This window comes from Heloderma suspectum, chromosome 1, assembly GCF_057233095.1.
Source record: "Heloderma suspectum isolate Gila_16-S chromosome 1, 16-S_ref, whole genome shotgun sequence".
Classification (NCBI taxonomy): domain Eukaryota; kingdom Metazoa; phylum Chordata; class Lepidosauria; order Squamata; family Helodermatidae; genus Heloderma; species Heloderma suspectum.
In genome coordinates this window covers 182,105,846-182,128,717 of record NC_139458.1, presented here as the reverse complement: position 1 = coordinate 182,128,717, position 22,872 = coordinate 182,105,846, and positions in this window count along the sequence as shown.

The window sequence follows — 22,872 nt, the reverse complement described above, 5'->3', positions numbered from 1 at the left end:
ATTGCCATTGGATATTTAATTACTATAAGGGGTCACAACCTTCGTTTTTATATCCAATCTAGCAATTAACACCTTTAAGCAATGCTGGGCATTGGTTCAATTTTGACTCAGGAAAGAAAAATGTCATACACTGAATGACTAACTTCAGTTCCTGCTGCAAATGAAGGATAAAGAAGTTTACAATTAAAAAATGGAGATTTCCAGTGCAACAACCATGTGGAACTGACCCTGCCTTGCCTGTACGCAACAAGGTGCCATCACTAAAGATGGCCTGCAGTTTATTAAATGCTTCTGTTCACTGTTAACAACTAAGTATAAGTAAATTGGTTAAGACACAAGACATCTCCATTTCTTTTTCTAAATAATGTGGAATGTGAGTATAGACATCATTAAACCTGCCAGGCTGGGGAAAATTTTATATATATATATATATATATATATATATATATATATATATATATCTATGTGTGTGTGTGTGTGTGTGTGTGTGTGTTTGTGTGTGTGTGTATGTGTGTAGGCCAGGAGTCATTTGGGATTGCAGACTGGAAGTGGTAATGCTGTTAGTGGAAAATAGACTAGGACTGGTGAATATACATGCAGTCACATATAGAAAAACATAGGAAGCTGCCCTATACTGGGCTGCTTTGCACAATAAAAAAAAAGCCACCATGGCTTCTTTAGAGTCCTGTGTGCCACAATCACAGTCTGGGCATGGCTTATTGTGTCATCTGAACCTGGTGGCATGGCTTGTTGGAGGGGGAAACAACCCTCCACTAACACATGGCCTGTGGTACAGTTATTGGAGGATTGTTTCCCTGTCCAACAAGCCATGCTGCCTGACTCCGGATGGCACAACAAGCTACACCCAGACTGTGATTATGGAAATCGCGCCTGGCTTCTGCCGCAATCAAAATGAATTACCATGTCTTAAATCAATAAAGCCATGGTGGCTTATTTTGATTGTGTGATCCAGGTCAATGGCTCAAGCCATTTGTTTATTTAGTTCCATTTTGTCTACAACAGGAGTGGGCAATGTGTGGCCCTCCAGGTGTTTTGGCCTACAACTCTCTTGATCCTTTACCTTTGGTTATGCTGGCTAGCGCTGATGGGAGTTACAGGCCCCAAAAAAGGGGGGGAGGGGGTGTCATAAGTTGCCATCTGGACTACAATGCCTGGTAGTGGCTCACTAGTAACAGTGCAATCCTGCAAATGTCTACTCAAAAGTAAGCACCATTGAGCTCGATGGGACATACTCCCATGTAAATGTGTATTGGATCAAAGCCTAAATCACTCAGAAGTAGAGTGACTTTTTCCTGGTGTGTGTGTGTATGTGTGTGTGTGTGTGAGAGAGAGAGAGAGAGAGAGGGAGAGAGAGAGAGAGAGAGAGAGAGAGAGATGGCAATGGAGAAAAATGAGTGGGACCACATCAACATCTGACAAAAGTACCTTTATTAGGACCATCCACAATGTTACAAATGAGTAAGCCAGCTTTTGGGTTCTTCAGAACTTGTAATCAGGCTGGATATTATTAAACCAAACGGGGCAGGGAATGGGGAGGGGAGAGAAAAGGTTGGCATGAAATTAAAAAGCCACAATGTCTAAAGATGGAGTCCTGGAGGAGACTTGCAGAGATATTGGGATTAGTATTGGATAGGTACTAAGGGGTTTCAGGTTAAATCAAGGCTGGGGCAAAGAAAAAAGAATAGTTGATAAAGATCTCATGAAGTCCTACTGAACAACATCTTTTGCTTTTTATTTGACAAACAGTATACTCCAACTGAGGAAAAAATGACATTGACACAGGGAGAAGGAAGGGGTCCCGTCCCCCACCAAAGATTAGCATTGATCTTCTAAGGTCCCTCTGAGTTTTAAAGGGAAGGACCAATCAGGACAGAGTACAGGAACAGTCTCAGCCTGCACAAACTGCTCATGCTTTGGCTAGGGTGATCCACATGGCCATCAGCTAGCGCAGATGTACCCTGGTAGTGAGGTTCCTGTATGTTTCTGAAGAACCTGGCCATAGAAACATAGGAGCCCATGTGCCATGTAGAAGAAGACAAATTAAGAAAATCCAGGGTACCCAAAAAGAGAAACAGTAGGCCTACTGCAGTCTCTTCTCCCCATGTTAAAAGAGTTCTGGATGAAATACAGGAATTTATTTTTCTTGAAAAGGGCTGTGGTGGGGAGCATGTTAAGAAGACTGCTTTTACGAATAGCTCTGGGGCTATTGAGTGTATCTCCAAAGGGGTTGTATGCAGACTCTATCCTTGCCACAAATTGACGGGAAGCTTGGTGCATTTCCAAAGAATCTAATCACCCATGGATATACTCATCATCGTTTTAATCTTTAACTTAAGGATCTGTCTTGGAAACACGGACCCTGTCACTCACAGAGATGCCATGTTCTTGGCTGACTACCTTGCAGCCATATGGTACTAAACAACAGACAACTATATATATATAGGCTGCTGTCTAAATTGTTACCAGTGTACTACTAATCACATACGTTTAAAATGTTAATGCCTTAAAAAAATGCAATTTATACATTGCAGCAATGAATGCAGATTCCAAAATAGGGGTGTGTGTGTGTGTGTGTGTGTGTGTAGCTATTTTTCAGACATCTTTAGTATAGGATTTTGTCTAAAGCAGACTGTCCATTTGCCCCACAACAAGGCATCATTGTTAAATTCTGGACCTCATTTTAAAATGAAAATATCTCATGCTTCACTAAGGCATGTTTGGTTTCAGATCTGCAGTTTAACTGGGAGAAACGATAAGAGAAGCATACAGAGGTGGTTCAAACATGTTTTTAATGAGGCTTCCAAATAAAATACTTTTTAAATTTTTAAACTGTAAAATGACAGTTTTACAGTTTAAAAAAGACAGTTCTTTTTTAAACAAGAAAAATTAGTCCCATTCATGCCCTTTGTGAACTGCACACGCACATCGAAGGGTCAAATTTGGCCCTTATTTCCTTGCCATTAAAAAAAAAATGGTTCCACCCATCAATGGCTTTTTTTAAAAAACACACATTTTCAAGGAGAATAGCCAGGGTCAAATAAATGTCTCTATGCTCACTGTATAACATAATGCCCCCTGGACCCGCTAGATACAATTTCATAGTTATTAGTGTGTCTGGGTAGAGACTAAACTTGAAAACAAAAGTCATGAACTTAAAAACCAATTCCATTTTTAGGTGGATACATAGACATGCAAGGGAAGTCAAATCAAACAAAACTATCTCCAGGCTTTCTTGTTCTGTCTAGTTTATAAAAGCTATTTTCCCATTAAATGATGAAGGTATTATACAAGCATGGGTAAATAGGTCTAACTTTATTCAATGATAAAACTGTTCAGAGATCCTCATCAAAATATCGGAGGGTGCAATCCTATCGGGATAGGTGGCTGCCTCCAAACTCGGAGGCGACCGCCTATCCAATGCAGGGCAGGAACAGTGTGGAGGGGATCTTCTCCTCCACGCTTCAGCCACCCTGCATTCGCAGCTAGACAGCTGATTTCAGCTGTCTAGCCGCAGGAAGTCGGAGCAGGGGAGGGGGTGGAGGCCGGACGACGCATTCAAAGCGTCAGAAAGGCACTTCCTCCTGCCCTGCCCACCCTGCCCCCAGGAATGCCCCATTTTTGCTACGCTGCACTGCTCTTATGAGCACGGAGCATGGGGCTGATCTGCGCTGCTACAAGGCGGCGCGGGAGAGGGTGGAGGTTGGTTCTCAGGGAACTGACCTATCCTATGGCCATCTAGCTGCTGACTAGTGGCCATAGGAGAGCTCCCTTAGAGTGCCATCCTATAGACACTTCCTAGGTGCAGGAACCATTGAACTCAATGGGACTTACTTCTGAGTAGACATGCATAGGATTGCTCAGGCTGCAATTCTAAGCATACTTAGAGGTGGTTAAGGCTGCAAGCCTAAACACAATTCCTAGAGTGTAAATAACTCTGGGTTGTACTGATTATAGCTTTGGCTATTGGGCAGTATAGAAATGAAATAAATAAATAAAATAAAATAAATATTCTGGAAACAATAAAACCAAGTTTGGATGTTCCCAGAAAGGTATTCCTTCCATAAGAAATGTAATGCTGTTCTTCTCCCAGACATTAACATTTACAAACTCTGTATTGCATGTTCCAATAATAATCTAATTGACTGATTTTTCAGGTGGTTCCCATCCCTCCAGGTTTTTGGGTTTTTTTTAGGAAATACCTGTAGCATGGATCAATCAAAAAATTGAAGTGTTCCTCTCCCTAAATATGTTAGCTTATGTTCAAAATGAACTTGCAAAGGATGTCCAGAATATTGGTAATATTGAAAAATGCAAGAAAGTGCATGTGATCCCTCCCCTTTGCGTAGAGCTGGATGTCTAGGAAGTCTCTTAAAGCTTTCCTTATCATCATTATGTTGTGTGAGTCTGTGTGTACTTTATTTTACTTTTTAACAAGAAAGTAAGAGATCATTTTAACCTATGTAATTGAAAGACAACAACAAACCTTTTCATTGCTGAAATATTTGTCTCTGTGTGAAGTGTTTAGGACTGGAATGTTAATTTACATTTTCACCTGTGTGCTGCCACTTATAACGCTCACTAGTGCAACAATTAAATGAATTTGCCACTGATAATCTGATCAAATTAACATGTTCTGAGGTGCTGGGATTTTGATTTCTTTTAGGGTTGTGTTCTTTAAAAATATATATTGTTCTAATGGAATTTGTGATTAATTTGAATAAAGCTGGAACATGAATGAGTGTCAAAGCTGAAATAAGACGCTAGGCTGATTTCTGTCATGAAAAGAGAAAAAAAAAATCTGGTGAAGTTGCAGTGAGTATTAGATATTATTAAGAACACTTGGATTTCTAGTGGAGCCAGTCCAATCAGAAGTCTGCGGCAGTGATTTAAAGAGAGTTGACTCAGAAACTCTCTGCTAACATGCCATCAATACATAGAGTGAACATGTACAGAGGGACTGGGATTGTGTCTGATTTTTAATGGGGGCGGAGCAGAAAGACTACCTTCTGAATTCAGGGCCGGTGGCAAGACTCAGCATGCACGGGCATCTGCTGAGGGCCCACACCCCAGCAGGGGCCCGCTGACAAGAGCCTCCTGGGGTTGCTCTTCCTGTCCACATTTGCAACCTGTTTGTGCACCTGCCTCTCACTCTGGCACAGACAACGGTGGTGGTGAGAAGGAGGAGTGGTAGATGCCACCACCTACTTGCTCACTGGTTTTCTGCCTGTCAAACAAGAAAGTGGTAGCAATGATGAAAAAGAGGATGAGGAGCAATAGCGGCTGGTGACAATGGAGGGGAGAAGGTAAACACGCCGAGGGAGGGGACCTTGCCCAAGGGCCCTCCAAGACCTAGAGCCGGCACTGTCTGAAATCCCTATGAGCTCTTAGAAGCTTCCCAGACAGCCCTTTAGATCGTCATGTGTTCCACCTAAGGTAAGAATGGGCTATACAAACATACTGCAGACTTATGAATGTCTAGAAGTTGTGACTGGGCCAGAGGAAGAACAGAAGTTGGGGAAATGTAATCAAATGTTATCTCGCTCCTGATCCACGTGTTCGTTCGGTGTGTAATAGACTGTAGGAAGAGGCTATAGTACTGTTTGATTTGGGACTGCTTTATGGGAGCTTTGCTGGTAGAGTTTAAAAGGTCCTTCTAGACAGAATGCAATACAAGCCAGTGTGGTGTAGCCGTGAGAGTGTTGGACTGGGAGCTGGGAGATCTGGGTTCTTGTCCCTACTCGGCCATGGAAGCTCCCTGGGTGACTTTGGGCCTGTCATAGACTCTCATCCCAGTCTACCTCACAGGATTGTTGTTGTGAGGATAAAATGGAGAGGAGGAGGATAATGTAAGCCACCTTGGGTTCCTTGCAAGAAGGAAAAGGGTGGGAGATAAATGCAATAAATAAATAAATGCATACATACATACATAATACATTGTTGTTGTTGTTGTTCAGTCGTTAAGTCATGTCCCACTCTTCGTGACCCCATGGACCATAGCACGCCAGGCCTTCCTGTCCTCCGCTCTCTCCCGGAGTGTGCTCAAGTTCATATTCATTGCATCGGTGATGCTATCTAGCCATCTCATCCTCTGCCGTCCCCTTTTCCTTTTGCCTTCAATCTTTCCCAGCATCAGGGTCTTTTCCAGTGAGTATATACATACATACATAAATACAAAAGGCCAGGACAAGGTTGGCTTCTTGATGAGTAAATAGGCTTCCCAGAAGGGGCCATGTATGTTGCGCCAATTAAGGATGGACAAAAGTCCCTTACCTGGTCCTGCAGCTGTTTTCAGTGGGGGGGGGAGGCGCTCCGTTTCTCCCTCCGAAATTCTTGGCGGGGAGGGAGGCGCCCCGCCCCTCCCGGCCGAAATTCAGGCCGGGGGGGAGGCGCCCCATCCCTCCCCACCAAAATTCTGGCCGGGGGGGGGGGAGCGCCCCGTCTCTCCAGCCGCGAAATAAAAAAGTAAATTGTAAAAAAAAAAAAAAAGTGATAGGCTACGTAACGATTTACGTAGCCTATTACGGCTAGATTTTCAATGTCAGCCGTGATAGGCTATGTAAATCTTTACGTAGCCTATCACGGCTGACTTTGGGGGGGGGAAAAAGCACGTACGCAAATGGCGGCGCCCATGGGTGCCACCATTTGCGTTCCTTATTTGGGCAAAGGGCTATTTGCGTTGCCCTTATTTTCGCCGTAGTCTACCTAAATCTTTACGTAGACCACCCGTGCCCAAATAAGGAACGCAAATGGCGGCGCCCATGGGCGCTGCCATTTGCATACGTGCTTTTTTTTTTTTCAAAGTCAGCCGCGATAGGCTACGTAAATCGTTATGTAGCCTATCATGTTGGGTTTTTTTTTACTTTACTGGGAAATGGCGGTGGCGGTGGCCGGTCAGAAGACCGGCCGCCACCCCTGCCGCCGCCGAAACGCCGCCGGGAACCGCCGCTGAGAGGGACATTCGACAGAGGTAAGTCCCATCCCGGGGGGGGGGCAGGGGGGTGTCGGAGAATTTCCTCACCAATTTCAGGGAAATTCCAGAGATTCCAGAGAATCCCAGAGATTCGTGCAGAAATTCTCCGACATCCCTAGCGCCAATGCCCTGCTTGCAGGTTCCTGGTCGACAGCTGGTTGGCCACTGTGTGAACAGAATGCTGGACTAGATGGACCCTTGGTCTGATCCAGCAGGGCTCTTCTTATGATGACAAAGTACACTGAAGGACACTTTAAACAAAAAGATCAACTATTCTAGTGGATGCAGTTGCCCTCTATGCTGCATCAAGCAACTCCACCTTAAAAATTAAAATAGCATTTGTTTTTGCCCATTGATCGCCATCTCTAACAGCATATTTCCTTTCGCTTTGAAAAGTACATTTCATGCTATACACTAGCACTCCTCTAAGATCTGTATCTGAGTACAATAATACCATGATCCTAAGACATTTAGGATCTGATGCCCCCGAAAAAAATTCCCCCAAAGTCAGAAGACTCACCCCTAAGGCCTGTGGTGTTTAAATATATGATTTCTTTATCTACATTCTGAAACTGTACAGTCCTAGGAGAGCTACACCATTCGATAGTTTAAAAACATGTTACTCAGCCTTTATGCTGCTTCCAGTGTTATTTTTCTTTGTTAAATGTTAAATTATAAGGAGGAAGTTGACAAAGAAAATTCTCCACATGCATATCCATTAAAGTTACAAAGGGTCTACACACAGGTCTGAAAATATATATCCGGCTGGCCTTCTGCACAGACTCCTTGGACATAATCGTGATGCATACGTTGGTAATTTCCCCCCTTTCTTTTAAGATGTTAAGGAAGGAAAAGAACCATTGGAAAGAGTCCAGTAGTTAAAGATGCTACTTTTCCTTGGGAACTACATAATTGTAGGTGATTCATAGGCTGCTGCTACCTACAGCAATGAAATCTTTGATCACCATTATCCGATCTTGTGTTTCTGAATAAATTTTGCTTCTGTGTTGTGCTGTCCCTTAAGATTTTTAAATAAGATCCTGGCATCTGTGCTATTCCCATTCACACTGCAAAAATTTTGTGCCTTAATTCAAACACACTGCTTCTGCTTCTGCTTCTTTTCCTTCCCATGACAAGCATATCTTATGGGCTCTCCATTTTAACCAAGGCACTAAAGGCTATTTCAATTTGACTACAGCAGTTTTCTGCCAAATGGCTACTCTGAGTTATATTGTGCACATTACCCACCAGAAAGCACAGAGATGATGAGAGCACACTGTCAACTACCCTGCACATCGATATGGGGGTTATTTGATTTGAAATTGGATTCTAGCCTTCCTTGATCTGTTGTATAAATGGAGAAGCATGTTTGGAGGAAACGCTCCCAAAGTTTATGAAGAATCTGATAAACTCCCCCACCCCTTCGAGAGTTTGCCTTCTGCTTTGTTAAGGCTCCCCCAGTTCCAGGTCTAAATCATCGTGATAAATATTCAGAGGGGTGGGGGGAATTATATGATTTTAAAATGGAAAGAAAAACTTACTCAAATTATTCCCTGCATGATTTTCATCTCTGGTCAGGTGAGTCAGGTGTGGGTTGCACATTTTTGTAGCAGGCTGCCTTTTTGACCTTTCTTTAAACATTTAAGACATAGATCAGGAGTTCACCGAGGATGATGAGGTCTGTTTCTTAAGTACAAAGCTGTTTTTTTTTTTTAACAGAGGGAAAAAAGAAAAGAGGAACCTTTCTAAACTTCTAAATATATAATATTCTCAGAAAGCCACATCACATCAGTCATTGTCAAGATGAAAGCAGTTTAAATAAGTTCCCACTAAAGTCTTTCCCCATCTTAAGACCCTTTTCATGGCAAGCAGTAGCTTACTTTAGGCATGGAGGGTGGAAATCACACACACGTGCGCGCGAACACACACACACACACCACAGTTTTATGGTGGGGCAGATTGAATTGTAGACATTGTGATTCAGAGAGGAAGGAAAACTGGCTGTGCATGTTACATGCACATCACCAGCATGTGCATGGCCCTCAGGGCAGCACACAGCACTTCACAGACAACGTATTAAATGGGCATGGGGGAAGCATCCTTTTGACCCACATAAAAGGGCCCTTTGTGCAGATCTCATGAGCGCAAGGAATTATTTTGAAAAAGATCAAGATGTGGAGTTTTCTTCAGAATCAAAGGTAGAGTGGCAGTCTCCCCCCCCCCCCCAACCTGGTTGTAAATGGCAAATTCATTACAGATCTCCATGGCACTTGTTTTCAAATGACAGATTTTTAGGTATGTGTTTATCTGTTGCATCAGGGAAGAGATATTATGCAAAACCCCATAAGAAAGTGCACATTTTTTTAAAAAAAAAATGGCATTAATTGAGGTTTGCCTTTTGTAAAAAAGAGTTTTCAGTCGGTTAAAAAGGAGCTGAATGAAACAAGAAAAAACAGTGCCACAGTAAGTTCCTTGCAGGCTGGCCATTTGATGGATTCAAAGATAGCTGTAAAGCCATCAGCTCCAAGGGTCTAAGAATTCTGCCATGGAATGGGGTACACTAGGTAGAGGGAAAGGCAAATCTTACAAGAGTTGGCATCTGGGGTCAAATTGTATCATTCACATAGCACATTTTATCAGACTATATTGAAAGTTATTGTACTGGCACATGGCACTCATCTTTTGACAAAATCAGCAATTGGGAATGGGAACATATGTATTTTTTTAAAAGGAGAGAGATTTTGAACTACTTCAGGGATAGTACTTCTGAAGGTGAACTATTGTGCATTCATTTCTAAAGATGTGAAAGTAAAGTCCCCAAGAGAGGAAGTTTCCTTTTTGGGGAGACTTATTTCATAGGGAGGTGTAAGTATATGGTTGATCCTTTTTAAAGGATATGAAGTTAGATATACTAAAAGTGCCTCCATTAAGCCCATCTTGAAAATTTGTATGTCATGGAAATCAGAAATATAAAGGAAGATATGATGGGTGGTGTCCAACTAGTATCCCTCCATCAAAAGAAAGCATCGATCAGGGAATGGAGGGGGATGATTTTGCCAGTCTTTTCTGCAGCCCCCTGTGTACCCGAAAAATCCTCTCCAGAGGGTTCAGGGACCCACCACGGCATATTTTGGGAGTGGCATGGGGGCTGTAAGGGGCAGAGGAAATCACCAGAAGTTGCCCCTTCCCCTTCTGCTACCCTATCTGTATAATATTCCCGATACAAAATATTTTCTAGCAATCTTGAGGCCTATTGTGTGGTTAGAAATAACAGGAATTATATTTAAATTTCCCAGATGTTTTTGTTCTGTGCGTTCTTTTGTTACACTGGCTGAATCCCCCCCCCAATCATACTACATAAAATTGTAACTTTCAAGTTAGCATTTATGTTGGCAAGTTGCAACTAATTCTTGAAAAGCAAAGCTTGTTAAGACATTTCTCATAGTAATGATAAAATCAGAAAATGATCACTTTTTCATTTGCTCTGAAAATGGCTAAGTATATCAAATTGCTGAACTGTGTTTTCTGTAAATTCTGAACATACCTTTATATGTTATGTTTAAAGAATTATCACTGTTCTTTTTCATCTTACATCTTTAGTGTTCCATTTACATAGCAGCAAAAATATCCAATCAATGGTTTGGCTATTGTGCATTATTTATTTCACATATTACATAGTGTAAAGGATTCAGAAGGCACCTTGCCAAAGTCCCCAGATGGAGGACCAGGGTTGATAATATGGGGAAAGTGAGAGGAAGAAGAAGATGGAGAGCTCAGTGGAGGGGAGTGACATAGGGGAAGCAGAAATCATGTTGTGGAGGTAGCCAGCAGTTGCTCCCTCCTGTCTGCTGGTTCCCTTGAACCTTAGGTGGCCATTTACGAATCTCAAAAAAAGAGGAAACACCTCACCAACAAATGAGGACACCAAATTGCATAAAATGTGCATGTGCTAATTTATATGTACATATGCAAATTTAGAAAGAATTGCTCTCCTTTAAAGAGAGATACAAGACCTCTCACTGGAGTGGAGAAGATGGTGACCAGGTGATGTGGGTGCCTGCTCAGGCTGCTGCCCAGGTGCTCACTGTGGACAGGCAACTTAGGGGCCCCTTCAAGGCTCTCCTTTCTGATGGTTCTTTAAACTGGGTGGCCCTCAAAACAGAGGACACCTTCAATAGAGAACTGTCCCTTTGTGAAGAAGGACACACGACCAACCTACCTAAGAGACATTTCCCCTTGAGTAATATCCTGCTTGAGACTAAAAGCCTGTTGAGAAATGAGCTACTCACAAGCAAGACAAGGGAAATCTTGATATGGGTGTGGCTAGAAGGCCACATATAATAAAGAAAAAGGGAGGCTGAGAAAAAAGGCTTGAGGCTGCACCTGGAGGGTGACGGTAAGCCTGGAACCTGGGAAGAGAAGGAACAGGGTGGGAATACCCCTTCCCTGCTGGCTGAGGCCAAAGGGGCTCAAGACCTGCTGTTTTCCTCAGGCATCGATTTATTTTCTTTTTTGGAAATGAAAATTAAACCTTATAAATAGGTTGTGGTACCTTATGATTTAACAGGCAGCAGAAGTGAAAAATAACCCCCCCCCCCTGAAAATAAGCAAGAAAATCAGCAAGTCCTTTGTTATCTGCCTATCTGAAAATGTCCTATTTTTCACTCTGACATCCTTACTTAACACATCTTCCCTGGTCTCAGGTGCCATGATGGTGACAGTTCTCTGCCCTCTTTTCACCTTCCGCTGCTTCTCTCCATTGCCAGAAACATTTTTAAAGCTTTCTTTTTCCTCATTTGAAATACGTGCAGTAAAACACAGGTTCCACTTTAGTAGTCAAAAAGCTGCTTGGCGGTGAATTAAATAACCAACCATCTGTGCTCACTTAGAGACAGAGAAAGGAGCTATGTTTTCCACCATATATTGAGTCATGAGATGTGAATCACAACCTCCAATTAACCCCTCTGATAAAAAAAAATTAAAAATGTACAGGTGTCCAAACAGGGACCTTAGAAAAAGACAGGACAAACACAAGCATCAGTACAAGTGCTTGAACTCTGTAATGCCCTCAAATGGTGAGTCCTGGTTTTATATATGTTTGTATGTATGTAGTTAGGAATTTATATCCCACCTTTCTATGCCAAAGGCACGCTCAAGGTGGTGTCCAGAATATATATATAACAAAACCCAGCTCAAATACAATTCTAAACACAATGGCAAGAAATCCATAACAGCAAGAAAACAGGAACATCAGTTAAACACACATTGTCTAGGGCAGGGATAGGGAATGTGTGACCCTCCAGATGTTGTTACACTACAACTCCCATAATCCCCAACCATCGTCTTTGCTGAAATAAAACAGTTGTAAGATCCTGTTTTAAAAAGCAGCCAAAGAAGGGGCCAGACAAACTTCCCATAATTTAGGAACCACAACTGAAAAGGCCCTTTCTCTCAACTGCACCAGCTTCACCTCAGCGGGAGGGGGAGCAACTAGAAGAGCCTCAGAAACCAAGCAAAGGCCCCAAGCAGATACGTATGGGAGGAGGTGATTGCTGAAATGCCCTGGTCCTAGACTGAATAGGGCTTTAAAAGCCAAACTCAGCACCTTGAAATGAGACTGGAAATAAGTAGGTAACTAATGATGCTGACAAAACATTGTTCCCATAGGACATTTCGTCCTAAATTCCAAATGGAATGCCACTGCAAAGCTTCTTCTTTTTCTTGTTTTTTTTTTTAAAAAGAGGACAGGGAAAACCTCTGTCACAACTTCTTTAAAGGTAGCCCCACCTCCACCTGAGTTTTTCAGTTTCATACATACACACTTCTACTGAAAATCACTGGGTTGAATACTTTGGCCTAGTGCTAGTTCTGTAAAACTCGAAAGCTCACTCACCATTTTGTGACTTTTAGTTGGTCCTAATAAAAGTATCTCAATACTGTTTAGATCCAAAATAGGGCAGTTTTTTAAATCTATGCCTCCAGTTGTTGTGGCGAGGTCCAAAACAAGGGTTTCATGGGTTGAGGTTGACATCTGTCATCTGTAAGGGTGACTGAAAAGTGTGAGGTATCTGGCATCATCAATAATCAGGAGGACATCAAGCTACTGAGAGTTCACCCATATTGCTGGTTTTGTTAAATGAAAAATTCACACCAAGTGGGTTGTTTTGCAAGAGCTGGTTAATAAGATAATAACGTCATGCTCTTATCTGAAATTGTAAATAGAGTTTGCAGTTAGCCAGCAGAATGGCCCATCTTGTAATACTGATATCATCATAATAAGCTATGTTCTGTGGAGTCAGACTTTTGGTCTATCTAGCCCAGTATTGCCTTCCCTGACTGGCAGCAATTTGGGAAGGGGGAGAAATTAGTTTGGTTTGCCTTTTAATATGAACACACCTAATTGTGCATTTTTGAACCAATATGTGAATCAAAACTCAGGTATCCTTCGAAATTCGCATTTCTCTGAATTTTGCAACAGAGTGTTCCGATCCAAAAATGTGTACAGAAATGTGTACCTTAGGGAGAAGTGCACACAAATGTGTAAATATTAGTGGAAATAATCTTCAAAAATCCATTCTATTAGGAAAATTGCTTGCAAAAATGTGTAGATTGCGCAATGTTGTGTACAAAAAATGCATGTATTTCGCAGAAACGAGCTTAAAAATGCTTATGAATTTTCATGATTTTTTTTTTTTTTAAATCTCAGAGTCTGGGATGAACCATACTTACAATTAGAAAAAATGAGAAATAGACAGAGTGGAAATTTGTCCATCCCTAGCAGCAACTCCCCCTAATGTTGCTACCCTGAGATCCTTTCTAAACTGGAAATGCCAGGGATTTATCCTGAGATCTCAAGCATGCTCTACCAATGAGCCATGTGCTTTCCCTGTAGTGGCCGCAACTGCACAGACTTTGGAAGCAACACCAGCACCTGCACGGACTTTGGGGTTTGTCTTTTATTGTACAGCCATAGCAGTTATATCCCATGTTGTGATTGTGGCTTTTTCATTACCGTGTCATGTATTTCATGGCTATTGGCTATGAGATACAGGAGATGAAACGTCAGTGTGCTAAAATGCTCACCAACAGTGTGACGAATCGCAATGACAAGGTTGCATTTGTAAAATGAGCTGCAGCCACTTGTGATATGATGCAGTGGAACGAAATAATCCTTTTTTCCCCTCAGACAATGCAGGCCGTGGTATGTCATGATACTGAAGATGGCCCTAGCCTGCCTCCTTGCTGCTATATACATCTAATCATTCCACTTCTTTTTAAAACCCAATTTCCAATCAATTCCTTTTTTCAGAGAGAGAATGAAGTTAAAGTAAATCATTAATGAATAATTATGCTGAGATGATAATGTTCTCTGACTTTGGCTTTCGTGGCAACTTTCCACTGTAATCAAATAAAATAGCTCCTTTGATCATTTCAGGCAGTGGCATAACCTTTTGTTATGTTCCATGGATGGATTTAGCTAGAAAATACAATGCCTCACTTTTTTCTTTTCTTTAAGTATCACTTGTTAGATTGCGTATGAAGATTGCTGTTGGTTAGAATGGAATTCTCTGGGCCAGTTAATGTTGTCGGTTTAAATGATAGCAAATCACAGCCTGCCTCACTCTTCATTGCTAGAGACTAAGCTGATTTGAATGGCATACTAAGCAATCCAATTATCACATGAAAACTTGTGCCTTAAGTAGGGATGTCAGAGAATTCCACCATGGATCTCGGTGAGGCCGAATGCCAGTGCATTCAGCCCCCCGAAATCCATGGCGGAATGAAGCCCCCCCCCCCGCAAAAGGTGCATGAAACGGGACACGTACCTGCTGCCGTTCGCGCTGACTTGCGAATGGTGGCCATGTCCACGGCCGCCATTCACTTCATCACTATAGCTGTGATAGGCTACGTAAATACTTACGTAACCTATCACAGCTAACGCAGGGATCCCATTTGCATCCCTGCGGAAGCCGTGATAGGCTGCGTAAGTATTTACGTAGCCTACCACAGCAAAAAAAAGGGAACGCAAATGGCGGCGGCTATGGCAGCCGCCATAAGCGTTCCCTTTTTTTTTTTGGCCGTGATAGTCTACGTAAATATTTACATAGGCTATTACAGCGAAAGACGGGTGCAAATGACGTAGTGGCCGCCATTTGCACCCCTCAGGGACGCAAATCACGGCCTACCACAGCCCAGCAATGGATGGAAGCCCGGCTGCGGGCAGCCCTGGCCGCCGGCTCCGCGGACTCCCCACAGAGCGGAGCTGGCCGGGGAGCATTCTGGGGGGAGGAAGGAATCGCCTCCCCCCTCAGCGGACAGTCCCAGCAGAATGGGGTAAGTAATCCGTACACCCCTAGTAGCAATGGCTACCGGTTTGGATGGATTTAAAAGAGGATTGGACAAATTCATGGAGGAAAAGGCTATCAATGGCTACTAGTCCTGATGGCTATATTCTTCCTCCAATACTAGAGGCAGTATGCCTATGTACATCAGTTGCTGGGGGACATGAGCAGGAGGGTGCCACTGCACTCATACCTACTTGTGGGTTTCCCACAGGCAGCTGGTTGGCCACTGTGTGAACAAATTGCCGGACTAGATGGACCCTTGGTCTGATCCAGCAGGGCTTCTCTTATGTTCCTCTATGAAGGACTTGATTCAGTATCTCCCTGCAGAACCCAGGGCATATGTGGCATGACTAAAGTGCATGAGTGAGGGGCTGTGGATGGTCATAGGCATACATAAATGTGTCAGAAATAGAAGACACGAAGTTTACTTAATGTTTGATATTTATTTTGCCCCACTAGCTCTTGTGCCTGTGTCCTGTTGTGGTTGCTACCACTGTGCTATCAAGTCACATCAGATCATTGGTCTGTTTCCCGCCTCCCAGCTGAGCAGAGCAGAGCAAGCTGCTCCAGCTGGTCCAGGGACTACAGAAGCAGGCAAGCTCCCAGAGAGCGAGCGAACAGAGCGAGCGAACAGGGGGAGCAAACAGGAGTTGGCCAGGGGAGTTGCAGTGGTTGAAGAGACAAAGGAGACAAAGGAGACAGAGGCTAAGAGGTAAGTGGGTTGCAGGAAGCCCAGGGGGCTGCCCTTTATCCTTCTGAGTGTCTGTGAGCTCACCAGGTGCTTCTGAGAGCTCCAACTGAATTGGAGGGGTGTGGCCTGAGTACTCCCAGCAGCTGACTGGGCGGGAAGCTTCAGTCTGTTTCCCGCCTCCCAGCTGAGCAGAGCAGAGCAGAGCAAGCTGCTCCAGCTGGTCCAGGGACTACAGAAGCAGGCAAGCTCCCAGAGAGCGAGTGACCAGAGCGAGCGAACAGGGGGAGCAAACAGGAGTTGGCCAGGGGAGTTGACCAGGGGAGGCCAAGGGGGAGGCCCCTAACATTTTTTAAAATTATTTTAATTTTTTATTTTAACTAACTTTTTTCCATTTATTTGTCTTGTAACACACACTTTCACACCAGTGGGACTCTGCTTTTAACCTCTACTGAGTAGAGGAGCAGGCACAGGCTGGTCTAGAACAATCACAAAGCTAGACACAAAAAGGGAAAAGAGGCTATGGAAGGACAAGACTCTCCAGTGGTGGTGACCTGCAAGGTGTGTGCAATGTTTGTTTTCTTGCCTGAGAACAACATGGCCTACACCTGCAACAAGTGCAAGTTGATCACGCTGCTGGAGGAAAAAGTAAGTGGACTGGAGCGGTGACTGTCGACCCTCCGGGGAATAAGAGAACACGAAGAGTTCTTGGACAGAATGGGGGAACTACAGCAGCAAAGGGCAGACCAGAAGCTTGAAGAGCAACAGCAAGATGAGGCAGTGGGAAATGCTGAGGTGAGGAAAAATGGAATAGAGGATACTCCTTGGAAAAGGGTGACAGTTAGGAGAAGAAGAACTAGACGCCACTCTGCACCAGTGGAAGCAGTGGAGCTGTGGAACCGATTCCAGGTACTTGCGGATCAGACTGGAGGACAGCCTGCAGAGGAAGAATCACAGGGGAACCTGCATGAGAGTGAGCAAGAGGCTAAAGGTCAGTCAAACAGAGGCAATGAAACCCAGGCCTACAAGAAGAAGAAGAGAAGAGTGGTAGTAGTGGGAGACTCCTTGCTGCGTGGGATCGAGACCCAAGTATGTCGCGAAGACCCGTGGACTCGCCAGGTATGTTGTCTCCCGGGAGGACAGATTAGAGACGTGACTGAAAGGTTGCCTGCACTCATAAAGCTCACTGACAGGTATCCCTTTCTTCTCATCCATGTGGGAACAAATGATACCGACAAGTGGAGCTACGAAGAAATCACGTCAGACTTTGAAGCTTTGGGAAGGAAACTCAAGAACTTTGGGGCCCAGATAGTTTTCTCATCCATCCTTCCAGTAGTTAGAAGAGGGATAGAAAGGGAACGAAAAATACTCCGGGTGAATGACTGGCTACGAAGGTGGTGCCGACGAGAGAGATTTGGATTCTGGGACCATGGGCTATACTTCCTGGAAGATGGGCTGTTGGCTAGGGATGGGTTGCACCTCACAAAGGATGGGAAGAATGTGTTTGGCTACAGCATGAAGAACTTCATCAGGAGGGCTTTAAACTGAATCCAACGGGGAAGGGAGATGTAGTGTTGGGGGTAACAATGGACATAGGCGCATGCACTGCAATGGAGAGAACAGCTCTGATAGCGCCCAATAATAGTCTTCAGACACATGTAGGAAGAAAGCCAGACTATGAAGCACATGGTCTTCGATGTCTATATACTAATGCCCAGAGTATGGGAAACAAACAGAACGAACTTGAACTCTTAATAAAAGAGGGAAAATATGACCTGATAGGTATAACTGAGACTTGGTGGGATGACTCTCATGACTGGAATACAGCAGTTGAAGGATATAACTTGTTCAAAAATAACAGGAGGAACAGAAAGGGAGGTGGAGTTGCACTGTATGTGAAAAATACATATCTCTGCACAGAAATACAGGAGGAGGAGCTTGGTAGCCCAATCGAGAGCATCTGGGTTGAAATAAATGGAGCAAAGAATAAAAGGAACCTGGTGGTCGGAGTCTACTACCAGCCACCCAATCAAGGAGAAGACAAGGATGAAACTTTTGAAAAGCAAATAGCCAATGTTTTAAGGAAGCATGATGTAGTAGTAATGGGGGACTTCAATTTCCCCAATATTTGTTGGGAGACAAATTCTGCAAAACATGGCCCCTCCAGGAAATTCCTGACTTGTGTGGCGGATAACTTCCTCCTGCAGAAAGTAGAGGAAGGAACTAGAGGATCGGCTATCCTTGACTTGATCCTAACCAACAGAGATGACTTAGTGGATAAAGTAGCAGTTACAGGAACTCTGGGGGAAAGCGACCATGTTGTACTTGAGTTCTTGGTTCTAAGGGAAGCAAAAGCCGAGTGTAGTCAAACGCGTACCCTGGATTTTAGGAAAGCTGATTTTCATAAACTCAGAACAATGATCAGTAAGGTCCCATGGCAAGCGATGCTAGCGAGAAAAGGAGTCCAAGATGGGTGGGAGCTTTTAAAAAAGGAAATTCTCAAGGCACAATCACAAGCAATTCCAACAAGAAGAAAAGGTGGAAGACAACAGAAGAAGCCAATGTGGCTTCACAAAAAGCTTAGAGATGACCTGAAAACAAAAAAGGACACATATAGGAAGTGGAAAGAAGGGCAAGTAACAAAGGAAGAGTACAGGCAGGTAGCACAGAATTGCAGGGATGGCGTCAGGAAGGCTAAAGCTGAGAATGAGCTGAGGTTAGCAAGTGATGTTAAAAACAACAAAAAGGCTTTCTTCAGCTACGTCCATAGTAAAAGGCAGAGGAAAGAAATGGTGGTTCAGCTATTAAATAAGGATGGCAAAACGATAACAGATGACAAAGAAAAGGCAGAGGTGCTCAATTCCTACTTTGGCTCAGTCTTCTCCCAAAAGAAGGTCTATGACCCCCCTGGCAAAGGCGAAGTACAGGCTGAAGGGGCAGGATTGCAGCTTGAGATCAACAGGCATATGGTCAAGGAACACCTCATTACTTTGAATGAGTTCAAATCTCCAGGGCCAGATGAACTGCATCCTAGAGTCATAAAGGAACTGGCAGAAGAACTCTCAGAACCGCTGTCTATTCTCTTTGAGAAATCATGGAGGACGGGGGAAGTGCCAGATGACTGGAGGAGGGCTAACGTTGTCCCTATCTTCAAAAAGGGTAAAAAGGAGGAACCTGGGAACTACAGACCAGTCAGTCTGACATCAATCCCTGGGAAAATTCTGGAGCAGATCATAAAGCAATCCATCTGGAAGCACCTTGACAACAATGCCGTGATTACTCGAAGCCAACATGGATTTGTCAAAAACAAGTCCTGCCAGACAAATCTGATCTCATTTTTTGATCAAGTAACCTCCCTTGTAGACCGTGGGAATGCTGTAGACATCATATACCTCGACTTCAGCAAAGCTTTTGACAAAGTGCCCGATGATATCCTGATGAGCAAACTAGCTCAAAGTGGGCTAGATGAAACAACGATCCGGTGGATCCACAGTTGGCTACAGAATCGGACTCAAAGAGTGCTTATCAATGGGACCTTCTCAAGCTGGGGAGAGGTAACGAGTGGGGTACTTCAGGGCTCAGTCCTGGGCCCAGTGCTCTTCAACATTTTTATTAATGACTTGGAGGAGGTGGTGCAGGGAATGCTGATCAAATTTGCAGATGACACAAAATTGGGAGGGATAGCTAATACTTTGGAAGACAGAAACAAAATTCAAAGTGATCTGGATAGACTGGAGCGCTGGGCAGAAAACAACAGAATGACATTTAATTGGGACAAATGCCAAGTTCTGCACCTAGGAAAAAGAAACCAAATGCACAGTTACAAGATGGGGGATACGTGGCTCAACCACACTACAAGCAAGAAGGATCTTGGAATTGTTGTCGATCACAAGCTGAATATGAGCCAACAATGTGATGTGGCTGCAAAAAAGGCAAATGCTATTTTGGGCTGCATTCATAGAAGCATCGCTTCCAAATCCCTGGAAGTACTAGTTCCACTCTACTCAGCACTGGTTAGGCCTCATCTGGAGTACTGTGTCCAGTTCTGGGCACCACACTTTAAGAAGGATGCAGACAAACTGGAGAGGGTTCAAAGGAGGGCAACAAAGATGATCAGGGGACTGGAAACAAAGTCCTATGAAGAGAGACTGAAATAACTGGGCATGTTTAGCCTTGAGAAGAGAAGACTGAGGGGAGATATGATAGCACTCTTCAAGTACTTGAAAGGTTGTCACAGAGAAGAAGGCCAGGATCTCTTCTTGATCATCCCAGAGTGCAGGACACGGAATAATGGGCTCAAGTTACAGGAAGCCAGATTCCGGCTGAACATCAGGAAAAACTTCCTGACTGTCAGAGCAATACGACAATGGAACCAATTACCTGGGGAGGTGGTGGGCTCTCCCACACTGGAGGCCTTTAAGACGAGGCTGGACAGCCATTTGTCAGGGATGCTCAGACTTGGATTCCTGCATTGAGCAGGGGGTTGGACTCGATGGCCTTGTGGGCCCCTTCCAGCCCTACTATTCTATGATTCTATGATCATATATATACACACACCATTTTGGTAGCCCAGGTAGATCAACCACATTGTTCAGATATGTGGGACAACCTGGTCTGCAACAGGGAAACTATGAGAAGAATTAGAAACGTGTACTTCCAGAAATCACAAGACTAGCTCCGATTAGCCACGCTTTCACAGTCTGCTATAATCACAGCACCCCTCTCAGTTGATTGCTATCAGCTAAGAGCATCTGGATAGCTGTCGATCAACAGCCTGATACAGAAAGAAAGCATAATAGCTTCCTCGTGGTCATCAAAGCGCTAGTCATAATTGGTGATTGTATGATGACTAAGGGTGGCTGTCTCCATATATTGATTTAATTAAAGCCAGCAGACAAATATATCACACGGATCAAAGCCTGCTTGTATCTTGGTCACACTGGGCTTCTGATGTTGGAGTACATGCCACAGTGGAATCCCAGGGCTAAATCTGACACAGGTCCTGCAAGAAGCAGGGTAAATATAAAGTGGAGAACCTGGAGACTCCTTACTTTTCCTCATCCTCTGGTCCCATGTATCGTGAGGGATGGGGAAGGGTGGTTATACTGCCACGCCAGCTTTCACCAACCTGATGCCCTCAAGGCGATTTGGACCTCAACTCCCATCATCCCTAGCCAGCATGGTCAGGAGTGCTGGGAGGTGTAGTCCAAAACATCTGGAGGGTACCAGGTTGGGGAAGGCTGTGCCAGGCCACCATCACTGCCAAGTCAACAGCAAGTGGTATCAGTTCCATCTCTCGTACCATACGACTTAAGTCCAGCTCTTCTGATTTCCTGCCTAGGGATGGCTGTGGGTTCCCTCACCACTGACCAGTGGGTTAGGCCAGGGCACTGCTACACGGTGAACAAATGACAGGGGTAGATCCACTTTCTGCACCACAGGACCTAGGACCAGCCCTTGTTCTTCCACTGCACTGCAGCAGCAGCAGCAGCAGCATGGTGATCCATAATCCCTCTTGCTACTACTCATTGCCCCTGCCCATCACAATGTTATAGCCTGGCAAAGCCAAAGGCATCAGCTGTGTCTTATCACTGTCCCCCATCCCCTGGTTCTTTTGGGGGCAAAGCCTATATTACTTTAAAGACATAGGTAGAAGCAGCACATTTTTTCTTTTTTACTTTACAGCAAGTGAAAGGGCCCCAATCCACATTGGAAACCTAGCCTGCAGTCTTAGATCTGAGATGTTGCCCATCCCTCCGAGATGAACAGATCTAGACAGGATTTGTGCAAACTTAATGAACCACGTGTGTTTCAGTCTCCTCCTTTCCCATCTTAGGAGTGAACTAAAGCTGCAATCCTATGCATGTTTAGACAGAAAAAAGTCCTACAGTTCCATGCAGGCTGGGAAATGCTGGGAATTATGGGACTATTTTCCTGTCTAAACATGCATAGGATTGCACTCTAAATGTATCATTCATCTTCTAAAGTACACATTATTATGATGATGTATATATTATTATTATATACATGGACATATAGACTCTAAAGCAGGGGTAGACAACCTGTGGTCCTCCAGACATTGTTGGAGTCGAACTCCCATTAGTCCCAACAGAACAGCCAATGGTCATGGATAATGGAAGTTGGAGTCCAACAATATCTGAAGGGCCAGAGGTCAGCCACCCCTGCTCTAAGCTCTATGTCTTAAAGGGTCCAGCCATCAATAGAAAAGTAGTATGGGGACTTACTGTTATACATCTGACTCTGACTTTGGTCTAGCAAACCCTGTATTCTGTATCAACGTGGTTTGGATACCTGGGGGATCCAGAGGAATATTCACCTGAAAACCAGGCTTGTTATGACAAGAGAGAAGAGGAGAGGAGAACTCACTGGAACTTACTTCAGAGTAAACCTCCATATGTATGAAAATTGCAAAGATGTTCATGATCAGCCTTGGTAACTGTGGTTTAAAATGTTTAAAGTGGCAGGAACTTTGATGAGAACCCAAAACACATATGGCCTGTCCATATTTACCTCTGCCTTGCAAGTTGCAATGCTCTATAGACTGGTTTTCTGAGGAGTTGGTAGAATTCTTTCTCTCTTTCCCGCTCCACCTCCTTCCCTTAAAACATTGCTTTAACAGTCCATGTTTTTGAAACTAGTTGTAAAGAAGACATTTCCTTGGCGCAATTGCAGTTTTTAACAACAGCTAAAACTCTGTGTAGCCAATTTCCACTGGGGTAGAACTAAAATCTGGAAGTAATCACAGTAACCACTGAACATCAGAACCCCCCCCCCCCAATACATTTAGACACAGCTGGAGTCTGCTAATAGTTGGGGTAGGATTCAGG